This window comes from Strigops habroptila, chromosome 1, assembly GCF_004027225.2.
Source record: "Strigops habroptila isolate Jane chromosome 1, bStrHab1.2.pri, whole genome shotgun sequence".
NCBI lineage: Eukaryota > Metazoa > Chordata > Aves > Psittaciformes > Psittacidae > Strigops > Strigops habroptila.
In genome coordinates this window covers 141,816,311-141,832,970 of record NC_044277.2, presented here as the reverse complement: position 1 = coordinate 141,832,970, position 16,660 = coordinate 141,816,311, and the positions used below count along the sequence as shown (strand labels likewise).

The 16,660-nt window shown below is 45.0% G+C and overlaps 2 protein-coding genes across 4 annotated transcripts in view; one reads left to right on the top strand and one right to left on the bottom strand.

Annotated features, from left to right (window-relative positions):
* ULK4 (unc-51 like kinase 4) overlaps positions 1–1,242 on the bottom strand; it is a 225,741-nt gene extending 224,499 nt beyond the window's left edge. For both annotated transcript variants that reach the window (XM_030512705.1, XM_030512714.1), the window contains exon 1: positions 1,138–1,242. The gene's annotated coding sequence lies outside the window, so the exon portion shown is untranslated. The remainder of the gene's footprint in view (positions 1–1,137) is intronic.
* Positions 1,243–1,632: 390 nt separating this feature from the next.
* Positions 1,633–16,660, top strand: part of TRAK1 (trafficking kinesin protein 1) — a 142,131-nt gene continuing 127,103 nt past the window's right edge. Inside the window, exon 1 of one of the 2 annotated variants that reach the window (XM_030488633.1) lies at positions 1,633–1,768. The gene's annotated coding sequence lies outside the window, so the exon portion shown is untranslated. Of the gene's footprint in view, positions 1,769–9,843; positions 10,298–16,660 lie in introns of those variants that run through there. The other variant, XM_030488642.1, reaches the window with a different exon arrangement.

Below are 16,660 nucleotides of genomic sequence, written 5' to 3'. Positions count from 1 at the left end.
TACAAAGATTCCAGAACATCAATGCCATAGAAACGCATCCAGCAAAACAAATGGCCAAACTACAGCCCACCCCCCAAATTTACATGTCCATAGCCCCTGCCTTGCACCTCTTCTTTCCCAAGAATACTTCAAACCTGACATGTGCACCTTGTCACAAGACTGAAGCATATGCACATTAGATATATGAAAGATACCTCATATTGGACATCTGAAAGACATTCTCATTCCCTCATGAACCAAACCATACAAATGTATGCCAGGTTCGGTGACAAGAACAGAAATATCTGGTTATCTGACAAAAGCAAGACCAATGACACACAAACCCACACTGGGATAGAGTAGTCACGGGAAAGGGAAATCTTCATTGCCACCTCATGACTGGCACTGCTTTCACACCAGGTCTCCATTAGCTAGTCTGCAAGAGGCCACAGGGAAAAACATCTTGTCTTGCAACCCTAAATCTCAAAAGTAATGGCTATGCCGTAATTTCAGTACACCAACTAAGGGAGCATGACACACAAGACAGACTTTCAACAGCTAGAATTCGTTAGTTTTGACATAAAGCATGAAAAGATCAAATAAAGTGACCAAAAAGTGGTAAGAACCACCTGGAGGTGAGCTAGCTGCTGTGGAAGCCTGCCACACCACCCCCCGTAAGGAAGCAGGTCTGAAACTTCACAGAAGCACCCAAAGCAACACGCTGCAGTTGCTGAGGGAGCTGCGTTTGCTCTGGGCGCCAATGCATTGTTCCCCCTCCTCGTGAGGGAACGGCCAACCCCGCTCTGAACTGAGCGGCACATGCAGGACCCGAGACCTCCTGCCGCCAAACCTGCGTCAAAAGCGACCACCTCTGCGGGCGCGAGGTGCTGCACCGCAACCCCTGAGGAGTGGAACTCAGGAGGGGATCGGAATGGGATGAGCTTTAAGGTCCCTTCCAATCCAAACCATTCCATGATGCCACGACGTGACCGCGGGTGCGGGACCAGGGAGAGAGCGGGAGCATTGGGAGGAGTGTGTGTGTGAAGGGGGAGCCGCCCCGCGCGCCGCCGGCCGTTAGTCTCGCGCTCTCTACGGGCCGTTACCCGCCCGGTAACGGCCCTTAGGTGGGGGGTGGCGGGTAGGAAGCGGCAGTCGTACCTGAGGGGCAGCGGGTGGACCAGCAGACAACAGCGCTACCACCGCGCTCCCGCCGCCATCAACCGAAACCGCCTCACGACCGGAGCATTCCATGACACAATGGGAGGGAGGAGGTGTTCCGGCGGGAAACTCGTCCCCGCACACCACGAAATACAGCCAGCGGGAAAAGCAGCGGTACAACAGTCAGAGTGAGTCCAGCGGCTGTTGTGGGTTTTTTTTTCACTCTAGTGAGAACACAGAAGGAGGCGTCCCACGGGTCTGTCCTGTCTCCCCCCGCGCACCGCTCGGATGGTCGCGACCCTGCGCCTGTATCCCGGAGACGCGGCCCGACGCCGGAAACAGAGCGGAGCCGCCATTGGGCCGGAAGGCGCTGATGTCAGAGCGGGGCCGGGGCCGGACACGAGTTCCCGTATGTTGTGGGCTGCAGTCGCGACAGGAGGGGGCGTAGCCGCCTGGTTGCCAGGCAACCCCAGCGCGGTGGCGGGCGGGCGGGCAGGCTGAGCCGTACCTCAGCGCGGGGTGGCGGGAAGCCTCTCAGGAGCAGCGCGGATCCCCGACCTTGCGCTGTTGGTCCACGCTGTGGGGCTTTGCTATTAAACCGCCATGGGCCGAGCATCGGACAACACAACAGGTAGCGTCGTCAGTCCCGTTACAGCGATTTGTAAAAGCCTCATTGAGGGATACTTCGTTGTGACGACATTGAGCCCTTGAAACAAGTGGTTTCCATTTTTAACTGTAAAGTGGTGTTTTCACTTCATTCTTCATCCTAGGGAGGGTTGGGTTTGGGTTTTGTGTTTGTCTGGTTTTGGTTTTGCAAAATTCAAGTCAGTACCTTTTCCTCATTGCATGACAAAACATTTCACATTTGGTCTGTCTTTCCAGAGCAAGCTGAATTATGTTCCAGGCACAGGGTGTCCGGAGAAGCTATGGCTGCCCCATCCCTGGCAGTGTTCAAGGCCGGGTCGGACAGCACTTGGAGCAACCTGCTCTAGTGGAAGGTGTCCCTGCCCATGGTAGGGGGTTGGAACCGAATGAGCTTTATGGTCTCTTCCAGCCCAAACCAGTCTGTGATTCTGTTTTGTCCATTATTCCATTTTCATCTTGATTTCCTAAACAGTTTTGAAGCCATTGATCCATTTCAACCAGATTTTATAAAATTAGTAGTATACTTAACAGGAAGGATTCAATGTTTCTATAGGCTGTATGATAACAGATGGTGAGGTTTTTTATCTCCACTGTAGGAAAGATTTCAGTATGAACTGAAATCTCCCTAATTCTGTAAAAAAAAAAAAAAAAAAAAAAAAAGAAAACAAAACCAACCCAACCCACCCTGTTTGGGAGAGGCATGTTAGAAAGGTGTCAGCTGCAAAAAGTGCTTCAGCTTTGTTTCATACCTTCTCAGACAGAGGAGGCTGTAGACACAAAGCGCAGATCTGGGGGAAATGAAGCTTTATGAGTTACACAGCTTGCCAAGAGTTTTGTCACAGTTCAGCTGTCGAGGGGTTTGGTAGAGAGTCTACAAGACTGGTAAGAGGTCAGTGCTGCACGCTGGTTTATTGGATATCCACATAGAATTGACTGGAGTCATAACCTCCAAAAAATATCGTGCCATACATATGCATGGTGAAACTGCTCACTTCTGAACAATTTCAGATCCTCTCCCATTCTGCAGCATAATTTCTCAGCCATTGCAGAGTTGATCTGTAATTCCCAATGAAGCTACAGCTTTGAAGCTGCACAAGCAAAGTATTTTTTCCATTTCTTTTTTAATGTAAATGAGTAGTTGACTGGATATAAATAAACCAAATGCATAAGTAGACATCACCTAGTTTCTCTTAGTAAGCACAAGAAAAGTATGCTTTGAAGAGGGATTTATTTAGATTTTAGAAAACTGTGTATTTTATCTTTGGCTCTGATGAGGGTGACTGATATAAAGAAGAAAGAGTAGAATATTAGCTCAATTGCAGACCAGTCCTGACAGCAGTTTGATGGCAGATCTTAGAAAAGTCACTTAATTTCATTGTCCTTGTCCAAACTAAGCCATAGTAACTGTCAAGTTACTGCCTTTGCTTCCAAATTTCTAGTGTTTTGTCCTATGTACAGCTTTCTGTTAAGTTAGTCCAGGTTAGAGATTGGTTTTATGCCAAGGGGGTAAGTATCCCATTCTGGGGGAGTGAGATGGTATGAACTTTAACAAAATCTGTTGAAATCTTCATATAAAAGTGTCAATAGCATTACAAAGTGCAGAGAGAGAAACACAAAACAATGCTTTAATAACAAACAAACCAGAGTTTCATAGCTTTTTAAACTAAATGTCTCCGTGATGAACAATTTTGAGTGTAATTAAAGGCAGATACAGGGGACACGTTGACTTACACCCCTCTTTTCTTCCAGTACCTCTTAGTTAGGAACTGTGTCACTTTGTTGTTGTTGATACACACTTCATTACATGTCTGTATCTTTCTTATCATCTGGATGTACAATTTCAATATACTCCAGATGGGAAACTTTCCCTTTGATTTGGTATAAGAATCGGGAATTCTCTCTTCAAACATTTTACTTGCTTCCAGTGCAAGAGTTACCATGAAGAAATAATCTAAATACAAATACAGATCAGGGCTGCAATTATAGGACTCTCATCTTTGGTAGGGTTTTTTTTCCTGGTTTAGCCTGTTACTCCTTTAGTCTGTTACTGAACATGACTTCAAGCATTGTACTCAACTACAGTGAACTTTTCTGTGGGAATATTTTTAACATTCAAGAACGGAATGCAAAATATTCTCTGTGCTGTTTTCGTCATTTCAATCCTCTCAGCAATCTGTACAGCAAACTCAGCCTTGCTATTGCCTGGCTATTATATGGGACAGTCAGATGCAATCAAATTCTTGTTCTCGAATAAGTATATGATCTAATTTAAGGTAAACTGAGATCTTGTGATTGTAACCACATAGTTCAGGAATGTTTAAACACTACGGGGCTCTACCCTCGATGAGTACTACAGAAGCCTCTGACATTTTGCCTGATTCCCAAAAGCCTGATTAGTAGCCTATAGTTTTAAGGTATGTTTCCATGCTTTGTTTTCCTTTGGTAAGAAGATCTGTAGCTTGCTCTAATGCCTGTTGAAGATGCTATACACTTGTGCTTTATTTTGCCAGATGTACTAGGTTTTCTCCCAGCTATCATGATTACTCATGCTCTACCCCATCTTGCTAGTACACGGTGTTTCTATTCCAGACTGACCCCATTCTCAAGGGAGTTTCTATTCTCAGCATCCTGGGTATGATGATTCAGTTGCTCATCTATAATATTTTGATGTTGCATCCGCCTTGGTAGTTCTGTCATTCCTGGGAAGCACACAGGGCCGCTTCTCTGGTCTTTCAGCAGAACAACGGACATAAGCACATCTTTATCTTGTGCTTTTTATCCTCAGATTCTTTTCCAACATCCTCTTGAAACTAGCACATGCTTTCATTGTTTGAGTGAAATTTTGTCTATTTTCCTTTATTTTTGCATTTCTGTGGTAACATGAAGGTTCTCATAACTTAGTCACCTTGGTTTTTTGGTACAAGGCCGCTGTAGTCACTGGTCCCTCTTGAAGTTGTTAAATAAATGTAAATGTTGCAGCTTCAGTATCATGTGCTGCTGATATTTGGGAGTAGCAATGATTTTTCAGATTCTTTGGTCGCTCCTGGGATTCTTCTCTTTGGGAATTTGTTTTATCAATCATAGAGTTGACCTTTCAGCTGTGGAAACTGCTAAAAAGGCAAAACAGTCCCTCCCGATGTGTTTGTTTCACTGGTGAGGCAAAAACTACTCGTGGTTTCTCTTACAAGAGCAGGGCTCCAAATCTCGCCTCACTGGATCAACTTGTAAGGTGACCAGTACTTCATGTATGGCATGCTGGGTTGCCTCTTCCTCCATTATGGTCTCAATGCTTTGCGTATGTCCAGGGTTTGAAAGAGATGTGGTGAGATACTCTGCAAATTTTAGTACTCTCTTGAGTTAATACCTTTAAAGGTTGGTATATTACAAGCTACTTTTATCTTCCCAAAATGACTGGGCTTCCTTGAGAAGTCAGCCACTGCTCTGTATATGATGCCAAAGTCAAACCAACTTCCTCTTTTTTGTTGTTGCTTGTGCTGAGTTTTATCTGCTAAAGAGATGGGGTTAATTGTTATGGACTACCACATTTTGTGCCAGGCATTCCTCATACCACATTCCTGCATATCATCAGCTCTGATGCTGATTGCCTGGCTGGCAAAGCTGATATTCTGCTGCTGCAGGGTTCACTACTAACAGCATTCTCAACACCTAAGCCCGCCTGCTGGCTTCTGAAGTATGACGAGATGACAGCCTTGCTTATGCAGGAAGGCTGAATAGGCCTTGCCAAAATCTTGCTCTTTCAGTGACTATCATGCTGCTTATGTAATTTTGAGATGATGTAGAAATACTAGTGATGCTGTATTTTTCTGTGTATTTCAGTGTTCGACTTATTCCTTACTCTGATGCAGTAGATAGTGTGTAAAGCAGATGCTGTACTGGTTGAATTACTTTCATCTGCTCTAGGCATAACATGTTGGAAAAGCATCCCATTTTCTTCAAATACATTCAGCAGTTTGGCCTCACACGAGCCAAATGCTCTGTTATCACATATAGAGCTTCATTGTCTCTGCAGAAAGCAATGACTTTAATATTGTATATTCTGAAGATTCAGCTTGTATATTCGGGATATCCTTTGCATCCTAATTAGAACTCACAATGTCTTGAAGGTATTATCATCATTCCACAGTGTAATTTTCATTTGGCTTTGCTTGATTGCACTTTTTTTTCCCCTTTTTCTTGCAAAATGCATGCCTGGCACATTTATCATTATCCCACTATCTTGCATTTAATTTTCTCTTTGTTTGTGTACTTGTCTTCACTTCTAATGCTAATCTGAGCTTTACAAACTATTCCAACTTGCATTTCATTAATGTCAAATATGTGCAAAACCCCATCCTCAGTCACTGTTTGCTTTCTTCAGATTTTTTTCAGACTAAGCTGTGGAATAATGCTTTATTTTGCCATAATTATTATATATGATCCTTTACGCAGGACATTTTAAATTTATTTTTCCTTAAGACCTTTTTATCTTCATTTCATTTGTCTCCTCTGCTTGTGTGTATGCTTTAGTTTATCCGTAAACCTTCACTTGGTTGGTTTAGCCTCTCATATTCCTTGTGTTCTTTTCATATTACATGTGCCTGTTCTCCTTGGGTCACAGCTGCAATAACACTTCCACCCAATGCTGTAAGCTGGTATTGCTCCTGAAAGATGCAACCCCTTTACAGGAAAGAAATTTCCAGTAGAGGAGCACTTGAAGAAGGATTGGTGCTGGTTGATGCTAGCGGAAGGAAACATAGAGCACTGAGCAAGAACAGCTTTTTTGCTGATTTGATTCTTCCAGCAAAGGTAGCATTGCATACCTTGCTGTAAAACAACAAAAAAAAAACCCAAAAACCGACAAAACCAGAAAAAAAAATCCATCAAAAGATGTCATATTTTTAATTTTCACATGCTTAGTCAGACAACTTACAAGAATCTAAATTTATTCAAGTTATGATATTCAAGTTATGATATTCAAGTTAAAGCAATGCTAGCTTTACAAAAGCCGCCGTTGAAACAAGAGAAGATGCTGTGCAGGCAGCATTATGCAGACACTTCATAGCTCCTTTTAAAGGGCTTAGAGCATTACTTAGCCCATGCGGATATAAAAGTGCAAGAAATGGGGCCAGTCACACCAGGTACCAGCAGGAAGAACAAGAAGAGGAACCACTGCAACTTCTTTCTTCTTAAATCCATGACACAGCTATTCAGAAACACATTTGTGGGTATGGTTTAGTGGGATTTTTTATTTTCTCAGGTCATTTGTTTCTGCCCACTGGAATTAGCTTGTGCTCTGAGATTAAAATCATCTACTCTACAACCATAGCTGCAATTGGAATTTCAGCTGGCAAACTAACCACAGATTTCTAAAACTGGTTTCAAATGCTTTTAGGGCAATATTGTATTATTTTATAGTCCCTGGAAAGAAATCAAAGAAGTTCTAGAGTGAGGAACACGCAAGAAAAATCAACAGCATCCTCACTGAAAAGTGTATTTGATAAGTCTTCTATTTTAGCAAGGTGGAAATAAAAAGTCTCTTCTAGAGATGTAATCAAGGAAGCAAAAGTGAGAAAGAATGTGATAAATATGTGATAATCAAGAAGAGAGAGGAAATGGAGAGAATGATGAAAACAGAAAGAGAACAGAGAAATCTAGGAAGCTTATCTGGTTACTGTGTCAGTTGCCAGCTTTGGAATTGCTAGATGGATGAATCGTAATGCAACGGAGCATGCTTACGTGCAGTATAGCACCACGCAACAACAAATCATAAGGAAGATTTGGTGCAGCAACCACCAAACAACAGCTACGTATCCCACGAACAACATAGAGATACATATCTTGAAGGGGACAGGCTGGCAATCCCATAGCCTCCCAGTTCCGTCCCTGATGCACTCCCACGCTCTGGAAATAAATGGGGCATGTCATTGCCATTTGTCCCACTGTGAAGGGCTTCTCCTTGCTCTAAGAAGACTCTTTCCAGCCTCAGCAGTGTATCTCAAATCCTTGTTCCTTACAGACATGACAGGTCAGTCAGTTCTTCTCAACAAGTCTCTAGTCAGGCAGACTTGCTTCTCTCTGTTGTTGGTGTGGATCTTCACTTTTCTACTTCTTGGGTTTCCTTCTGCCTGTGGATCATTTCTGCCTTCTGGGTTGTTCTTTCAGCACTGATTTCCTTCCTGGGCTCTGGTTCCAAGATGACTCTGTTGTGTGTCTCTCTTGCTTTTGTGGAACTGAAAGCTTTTTTTTTACTATTATTATTATTATCTCTTACCAGCCTGTATACTTTTTCCCTTGATTCTCAGTGACATTTCGTCCAGCACAGAGCAAACTCTTCCTCAAAACTTTCCCTTCCCTGTGCAGACCATTCCTCCTCACTGCTGTTTTAGGCTTACGTTACACATGATAGCAAGTGCCTGGCTGTTGCTGCAGGGCTCTATCCCTCATTTGCAACCGCAGAGTCTTGTTCCCTCTCTTGAGCAACCTCTGTCACTCTTCTCACTCCACTGTTAGCTGTTTCAGGAATTAATCAGAAAACCACCCTTTTTTAAACCTCCAGATCTGGCTTGCTCATTGGGTCACATGTAGACAAGACCCGGCACAAAGCAGGAAGCAATGGGAAGACTCAGCTGAGGGTGAGAAGTGGAAGGGACCGACCTTTTTAACCATGTCTAGGTGTTAGGCTGCCTAGAGGAACATGAAGTTTCTCCTTCAGGGAGGAGTTAGATGAGGCTACCAAGATGATTTAAGAGTGCAGGGTTACCAAAGGGATGGTCCTATTCCTCCCAGACAAAACGTTTCCTTTGTGCTCACTCCTGATACTTTTATGATCTTAGTGTGAATCTGTTCAGTTTACTAATCTGGCAGAAAACCGACAAGGAAAAAAATACAATTAGTTCTGTTAGCACTCAGTATTACTGAGTCACTCGCTGAGGAATCCTAAGCAGCAGAGCCAGCCCCTGGGAAGCCTAGGACTGGGGGAGCAGCCTGCTCCTTTGGCTGCAGCAAGGCTTTAGGCTGACTCCCATGCCCCATCCAACTGCACCCTGAGTCACTTCCAGGGGATCTGCCCTCAAGACACGCCTGTTCGTAGCGCCTGTCAATCTTCTGTTCTCCTTGCAACATTTCTCCTCTCCATCACCCAAGCGGGATTCTCTTTGTTTGCATCTGTGAAGGGCTGGAGCATTTCTTTTTACAGGTTATTCAAGGTCAAACCCTGAATCCATTTACACCTGCTCGAGGTCAGCACACATCCCAGGCTTCCGGAGGCCTATCACCAGTGCGGCTGCCACTTTTTTGTCTTACCAGCTGTAACCTTGAACACAATTCTCTTCCCTTGCCGGTAAACAACAATCAAACCCTCCTCCACTAAGTAGTTCTGTGAGCCATAAGAAACAAGAAGTCATGGTTTCCTCTGTGGGTTGTTTCTTTGTTTTGTTTTTTTTGTTGTTGGTTGGTTGATGATTAGATTTATTAAGAATCCAAACTGAAGCTTTTTTCTGTGAGTGGGACATAAATAACAGATCTTGTGCATTGGGGATTTTCTGGCGTCTAATGTATCTTGCACTCATACGGTAACTTTCCTCCTTAGAAGGGCACAGGCAAGCTTCCTCTCTTTCGCTCCTCTACCAAACTCGAAGAAACATATATTTTGAACATCTAAATTTCACCGGGACCCTCTCCCCTATTCTCGTGTCGGTAGTTCTATCCCCCAGCATCCCTGCAGCCTGCCTTGGTGCTCGGCCGGGGTTTTGTTCCAGCCCTTTTGCCCCGCTCAGGCAGGCAGCGCTCTCGCCTGCACCGCGGTAACTCCATGAGGGGGTCTCCGTGGCAGTGTGCCGGCTCTACCAGCCCTGTCATTCAAAACCGGGCCGGCTGAGGTGGCCGCAAGCAGCCCGAGCGCTTGGCAATGCCGCAGCCCCTCAGCTGGCACCCGGCGGGCCCCGGCCGCGGCAGGGGGCCGGTTGCTGGGCGACGCGCGGCCCCTCCCCGCGGCAGGGCTGGGCCATGAGGTAATGGCCGCCGGGGGGCGGGGGGAGCGCTGCGACCGCCGGGGTGCCCGCCAGCGGCGCTCCCCTTCCTGCTGCCCCGCCGGCGGCGGGCGGCGTTCCGCGGCCCCCTGCCTGTCCGACCGCCCCGCCCCGCCTCCCGAGCAGGCCCCGTCGACCGGCCCGGCCCAGCCGAGGAGAGCAGCCGGCGGCCGTCCCACGTGTTTTGCCGCCCGGCAGGAGGGATTGGCTGCGGTCCCCGGGCGCTGTTTGAGAGCGGGGAGCTGGAGCGGCGGAGAGGCCGTGGCGGAGGGCACATGAGGCGCCGGCAGGAGGAGAGGGAAGCAGCAGCCAGCCGGCCACAGCAGCCCCTGCGCTCTGCCCGCTCGGCGCGGGCCGCGGGAGAGCCGTGAGGGGGGCACAAGCCCGGAGGTGGCCGCCGCCGGCAGCGAGGCTCCCCCGGCCCGCGGGGGCGCCGCTACCCCCCGTGCCCCGTTGGCGGCGGGCGCGGTTGGGGAGCCCGGAGCGGGGTGAGTATGTCCTGTTGGCGGGCTTCGGGTTCGGCAGCGGCCCGGGGAGGGGGAGGCTGGAGGACGGGAGGCGCTCTCTGGCACCGGGGCCCAACGGGTCTGCGTCCGCTCTCGCTGGCCGCTTGCCCTCAGGTGAGGGAGAGGGTGCGGGCGGCGGGGGTCTGGCCGCTGGCCCGCGGCGTTGCGATGGCGAGGCCTGCGAAACGGGGCGCAAGGTGCAGCGACTCCTCGGGCCCCCGCAGCCCCGTGGCAGCTGAGCGACCTTCACAGCCGCGGCCCGCCCCGTATCTCTGCTGCCCGCGGTCCTTTGTCCCTGCCGCCCCCTTTAAGGAGAGAGGCGGTTGGGTGTAACTGTTCACCGAAGGTCAAGAACCGGTTGCAAAATTCGGCTTGTGAATTATTTGCAGGTAAATTGCTGCCGTTGTCAGTTAGAGGTAGTTTTCGTAACCACTGAGAAGAGACATACAAATCCTAACTTGGTTTCTTCAATGTCAGGGATTATGGGTAGCTTCTGGTAGTATACCTCTATTTAAAGTGACTAAAATATTTTATTATGGTTCTTAGAAAGTTTGAGATCTTGGCATCTGCTTTGGTTTGTAGCTGGCAGTTTTGAACTTCATGTTTGGATGAGCTTATTTTCAGGGAAAATTAGGGAGGAGAAGAAATGTCCGAAAAAAGGGACATCTGTTAAAGGGTGGGAGCCCAGGCTTCTTGTCTCCCACAGCCTGAGCAAGGCAGAACGTCTCCTGTGTGGACGCTTTTCTCTGTCTTGCAATCTCTAACCTTATTTGAACCTTTCAGTCCACTGAGATTAAATCGTGGGTGGAATGGGTTTTGCAATCAGGAAAGCAGCAACTAAAAAATGAGCTCAAACCAAACCAACCACCAAACAACCCTTAAAATGACTAGTTTGCCATTTGTGCATGTTTTACTGCTGTAAAACTGCTCCTGCACTGTTACTGTTCCAGCCCAGGAACCATATTCTCAAAGCCGTGCCTTCTCTGAGGCACTGTAACCTGCTTTAATTGAGCCAGAACAACCTGTGATGATAACAGATAAGAAAATTATTTTAGAAGCGCATAAGAAAATTATATCAAGCCATGATTCTAGCTGTTACTTCTGTTTTTCAATGAGCATCATTAGAAGGGAGGAAAACCAGAAGGGCAAAAATCTGAATGGAAGGCAGGATTTTTCAGTGTTTAGTGTGAGCTGGTGACTGAAGTGCAGATCAGCTGGCTGCATGTGTGCAGAGAATTTAAATGTCTATTGAAGTTAAACAAAAGTTTCTGTCAGTTGCATGAATGAACTCCCACTTGCTAGTGCATTTAATTGCACGGTGGATGTCAGAGGTGGAAATAACTAACATCTCTCTGGGTGTAGTGCAAAAAAACCCTCTAACCAAACAAAAATATTTAGTTCATAACTGAGCTCGGTGCCTGTTCTAGAGAGTGCTGGGTGCTCTCTCCACACCAGTATGCTGAGGAAGCATGAATGTCATTAGGCACATAAGTTTACGTGCATGGTGTTCCATGTTTGATGTGTGTGTAAAATCTCAGTGAAATACGAAGTTATTGCTGCAACCTCTGAGCATCTGACTGGTTTAATCCAGAGTCCTGACTAATGGAGCAGTACCAGCATGTGATCTGCAAGTTTTGCCATGTATATTAATGGATGTTAACTTGGCACTCTGTCAGTCTGTGGAATGCAGTTGGAAGTTGGCGGGAATAAGTGAACTTGCATGTACCAGAGAGCAAGATCAGATTGAAAAGATTTGCCTGGAACTGTTTGGAACTCCTGTTGTTCCTCTCTGCTGCAGCTCACACCTGAGCAACTTGCTGCTTCACATGTTCTGTCTCCTGTAACAGATTACCAGCTGCTTTTGTAGAATTAACTTGATCTTAATTTTTCCATGTCCTCTGAGGATTTTCTTTTGAGTTTTGAAATATTCTAGCCAATGTATTCCAGGATACAAGAACAAGATTAGTCTTGTAGACATCAGTGCAGGTCAAATATTTTTGTTTTAAATGTGCCCTTGATCACTACTTTCTTACTGTTGTCACTGTATAATGCCAAAAAGGAAAGATGCTGAAACTTCCCACTGTATCTGCTATGACACAGTAAGCTGATTGCAAGATCCTGTTTTTTCTAATAGCTCAGTAGAAGGAATTCTCACAATCAGTGCTATTGAGGCAGCATCTGCAATAGCAAAAGGCAAGAAGTTAAAAACAAACCTTTCACCCTTTCTGAAAGCTGTATGTGTTTTTCTTCTTAACAGTTTCCTATGCTACTTAAAAATGTCCTTGGGAGGGGGGAGATAATAAGGGAGAAGGCAGTGTATGGGTTCCGTTTGCTTGCAATCTGTTCTTTCCAGAGTCTTTCAAATAATTTTCTTTGGTTTCCAGAATTGGGGTGGTTTAGTGCTCCTGCTAGTAGTAGCATTTATGGAATATAGTTTGCTTTGTGTTGTCTGGATGTTGTACGTTGTGAGTGGTGCTCAATTCAAGGTTGGTGGAGTTTGCAGAAAATCGTATGGGTTTTGTTTCAGATTCTGAAACAGATCCCTTTCCCTCTGCCCCAGTAATGTCTGCTGTTTGCAGAAATGAGCACCTCCTCTAGTAGCCTCCAGTATTAGGCTGGGTACTTCATCAGTGTAACTTCTTGGATAACACTGTTTTAACTCTTACAAAACTGTCACTTGATTTAACATGGTGCTTATTCCCAATACTTCCATATTAATGCAAGAGCAGGCAGACCAGTATGATATGAGAAGTCCTGACACCTACAATATGGAGTTAGGAGCTGTGGTTTAGCGTCTTGGTCAAAGAACTATTGTTGATAGGTAGGCTATTAGAAAGGGTTTTGTTTTCCTTTTGAACTAATCCTTTTTTCCAGATCTACATGGCAGTTCTGTCTCTGGAGGAAGCTTAGTGGTGCCACCAAGATGAAGATTAAAGAAAAAATACACTTAAATTGTGTGTAAAATGACTAAAGGCATACTGGCATCTTTCTGTGTGATGGTTATATTGTTCCTTGTTTCTGCTCTGAATGGGATTGTCACTCGTGTTGCATAAAGGCTGTTAAAAAGAATAGATTCCAGTAGTGGCGGCACACAAAGTGGCTTTCAGGGTCATCATGAAAACATAGTAAGTAGGAGAAACACTTTCTACTCACTAAATGACAGCTTTTGCATGCCAGTTGTAGGCAGCTCAGTTAATGTACAAAGCTTTGGAACTGTACAACCGGTTTGTGATTTACAATGCCTGTGCTGTGAAGGTATGTGTTTGAGTTATTAAAACTTTGTGAGCAATGCTGTTGCCTGGTTGGAATGCTGCACTTGTATGGAGGGCTCAGTTCTGTGGATTTACTTGTGGGATCAGTGCTCTGGAATAGGTAAAATTGTGGAGAATTAACTTTCTGTTAACGTAGGCTTTCCAAGATACCAGTTGGGGTCTGATTCAAAGCCTTCCTGCTTGCTCTGTGGTCTGACTGAGATAGCTGTGTGAGTTTATGAGTTCTCTTATTTTACTTTGTAGTGAATAATGTGGTATGTCCTAAATAAATTTCAGGCGTTCACTGCTAATATTCTTTGTTTAAAACTGTCCTTTATTTGAACTTTGATCCATCAATATTTCTCTTTTTATTGGAGCCTATTGATTACAGTGCAAAAAGTTACGCCATATAGTCATCCTGCTTATGGTTGTCCAGCTAAGAGGCTTATTGATAGCACACATAGATTAGCTCTGAGATAATTCTTAGATTCAATTATGTTGGCAGATTTGCTTTAGTTAAATCGGTTAGTGGCTGCACTGGAGTCGATTCTTTGTGTTACCTTACAGCTTATTTGGACAGGATTCTCACCTTGCAGTCCATTAGATGCTGTAAACCCAAATGATGGTGGTGCTCTTTAACTGTCGTATTTCCTTCTGTGCATGTTTTGGCTGTCAGTTCTTTTAGTATGCTCATGGATTTATACATATTGGAGCCCTGTTGGTTTTCAGTGTGTCTGTAGCAGAAGTTCAGAACACTGTAGCAGTCAGAGTAATAGAAAAAAGGAAGGAAGTACGAGCTTGGTTTAAAAGCTCCTGCAGAGTTTCGTTGTTGACTTGTGTTGACATCAGACCAGGATGTTGCCCAGCAAAGCAAATTTTCCCCTGGCTGTGGATTCCCTCTTCTGTCCCTTTCCATATTATGATGCTGGGAATCAACTCTGTGACTTAGCTGAGAACTGGTTTTAAGGTTAATTTTCAATCAGATGGTCTGCCCTCTGGGCAGCTGAGCAGAGAGGCAAAGGAAGCAAAAGTGGCTGAGGCTTTGTGTGAGGAGGGAAAGTCTTCACTGAGCATAAGCTGATTTTGAAACTGCTGCACTCTAAGCTCTGACAACCAACGCCACTTGTGTGTTGGTAGATGAGATGCTAATGCCGAGGCTGACAATAACCTGCTGCATATTTGACTGCTTATGGAATATTTTTGACTCCCAGCACCTGTACGAACAGAAGAGAGAAATACCAAGTACTTGATGTTCTTAGGCCATGCACAGATGTTATCCTTTATGATACAGAATGGGAATATACTTAAGAATAAATTGGGATATTTTTGCTAACTATTGGTTCAGTCTGCATTTCTGAGTGTTCTTTCCTGAGCAAGATACTCATGAATTATAGTCTCAATTGTGAATAATGCAGTCCTCAAAACTTAATGTGTAAACCAGTATGATTTTAGATTTATAAAGTAACATGAACTAACCTTAGCAGAGGGGAAAACCCGAAGAACAACCTGTTTTCCTTCTGCCATCTTCATTTATTGTTTTTTTTAGCAGACTCCTTTGGAAAAGCTTTCCCTTTTTAAAACTCGTACAAAATCAGCAGAGCTTTCTTTCCCTTAGGTTTTGTAACATCAGCAGGTAAATGTTTTTCTTCACAGACTGTAAGACCAGAAAGAACAACTTTCTGTGATCTAGTTATATGGAGCTTATGGCTCCATCATGGAGTGTTTTGATCTGAGTTTAGACTTCTATATGTGTTTTTATTCTGTCTGGACAAAAATGATCCAGGTATTTTGCATTAAATCGTGATTTTCTTATATGATCTGTTCTGAAGGGTTTGGAAAGTAGAAGCGAGAGGTTTTATTAAGTAAGTCACTTTTTTTTCCCTACTGGTTTTAATTTGTGAACCTCTTGTAACTTTGCAGGAGGTCTGCAAATACCTTTTAAGTCTTAATGTGCAGTAAAGCATGTAGAAGTTATTTCCTCAGTTTGTTTTTGCAGACCCTTGAAGGAAATTGGTGAACACCAGGATGAAGATGACTGGCGTAGAGAGAGAGAGCAAGGAAGAGAAATACAAAGTGAATAAGAGTTTGTGTTTCTGGGATTTTGAAGGCAATGTGTTGTAAAAGAACAACGTTGACTTCATGGTCCTATGTAAAGATAGGAGATCTGTGGAAAATGCGCCACACTGTGTTTGGTGGAGTGCAGCATGGTTGAGATTGAAAGGGATTTCTGGAGGTGATCTGGTCCAACCCCCCTGCTCAGACAGGGTCACACAGAACTGGTTGCCCAGGTCCATGTCCAGATGGCTTTTGAATATCTCCAGGGATGGAGACTCCACCACCTCCATGGGCAACCTGTGCCAGTGCTCAGTCACCCTCACAGTGGAAAAGTTTTCCGATGTTCTGAAGGAACCTCCTGTGTTTTGGTTGGTGCCCATCACCTCTGGTCTTGGCACCACTGGAAAGAGTCTGGCTCCATCATCTGTGCAGCCTCCCTTCAGGTATCTGTACACATCAATGAGATCTCCCTGAGCCATCCCTTCTCCTGGCTCAACAGTCCCAGCTCTGTCAGCCTCTCCTCATGGGAGGAATGCTCTGGGCTCACTTCACTGTGCTAGTGGCCCATCGCTGGGCTCTCTTCAGTATGTCCATGTCTCTCTTACACTGGAGAGCCCATAAATGGACCCCGTACCCCAGATGTGGCCTCACCAGTGCCGAGTAGAGGGGAAGGATCACCTTTCTCATCTAGTTTACCATCTGTCTTACAGTTGTCAAAGGAAGAACCTAAGAAGTCTGCCTCCCTCCTCTGCTGTGTAGTAATTCCAATGCTTCAAACAAAACATGGAAAAACTACTTGTCATTAGTTTTCAGTGAAGTTTAAAATAATACTGAGTTGACTTGTCCTGTCTTTTAATAGAATCCAAAGGTTAGGAAAATGTTCGTACTGTGGAAACATTTATAGCCTGGAGGGGAAGAATGAAAACTGGATATATTGAAATAGTTATGTGCACCTCTGTGAGGAGGTTAGTTGATCACTGGAAACTGGAACCAATCAGTGCACTTCTGTGTTGTATGTTCACATAAATTCTCCTTTTTA